We start from the raw sequence: 1,307 nt of genomic DNA, 5'->3' as shown, positions 1-1,307 counted from the left end.
CATAAAAAAAAATTAGTATATATGACCCAAGATGATTCCACATATATATTTAAGGAATGGGTGTATGAGGCATGGACCAGAGAGGGTGGGAAGGCATTTGAAATCAAAAATCCAAAGCCGTTCCACTTGGTTTCTTCCTTTCGTTTCATGCAATTATTTTTTATATTTTTTAAGTCGGCCCAAAAGGATCTCGAATTCATTAAGAAAGAAGATAGTTGATCGGTTAATTAACGGAAAATTGAGCGAAAACCAGTACAACATTGCACTCGGAGCGATCTGGCAACCCACACAAGAACAAACATACCCCGTCAGGGAGAAAAACATTGTCGAGGTTGCAATCTGATGTCATCGCCAGCACTCCTCCGCAAGGCAGCGACTCTGATTGCACCATCGATGACCACCGACATAACGCCAAGGCTTGCACATGCGTCGACGAGCATTACTAGAGAAAAAGCGTTGGGCCTGCGTTGAGCGAGCGCCGGAACCAAGCACCCATCTTCCATCATCATCACCGCAAGGGACCCTCCTCAGTAGCTCTGACACTAGAAACAAAGTGAGGTGCGACCCCTTGAACACGCAGACCTCCTAAGCGGCACCATTTCCGCCCGTCTGCTTAGTCGGCGCTCATGAAGAAGGTCGAATGGGCTGGCCCATTAACCTCGATCGTTCATCTTATCGTAGGTAGGCTCGCTCGATCGTTTGTCGCTACCTCTGGCCGTTGCCTTTAAAAAAAATTGAAAATTTTCACGATAACAAAAAACGTTCAAGAATCTGAAAAAAAAGAAGATGTTTGAAAAAAGTTCATGAATTTGGAAAAAGTTTCACATTTTTTTTAAAGATCACGAATATAACAAAAGTTCACAAATCTAGATTAAACAAATCACGAATTTAAGAAAAGTTCACAATTTTTTTACAAAATAAAATTTATTTAAAAAGTTCACAGTTTTAATGAAAAACATTTCACGAATTAGAGGAAAATCCATAAGTTTTTCAAGAACTTTTTTTAAATTTTCTTTTGACAAATTGAAGTAAAAAAAGTTCACAAATTTAAGAAAAAGTTCAAAATTTGTAAAACGTTTCAAACTACAGAAAAAGCGCAAAATTTGAAAAGTTTACAATTTCGAAAAAAAACTCACGAATTTAAAATACTTCTTAATTTTTTGGAAAATCATAATTACTTTGGAAAAAATAAAAAAATTGAAAACGGAATGAAAAAAAGAAAAACAAAAAAACGAACAAAAACCGTGTGGAAAAAATCACCAAAAAACCCAGTCCGGTAAACTGGTGGGAACCTTCTAGAAGGTTTG

Source organism: Triticum dicoccoides, chromosome 7B (assembly GCF_002162155.2).
Source record: "Triticum dicoccoides isolate Atlit2015 ecotype Zavitan chromosome 7B, WEW_v2.0, whole genome shotgun sequence".
Taxonomy (NCBI): Eukaryota; Viridiplantae; Streptophyta; class Magnoliopsida; order Poales; family Poaceae; genus Triticum; species Triticum dicoccoides.
The sequence above is the reverse complement of the archived record's forward strand: the minus strand, read 5'-3'. Positions refer to the sequence as shown.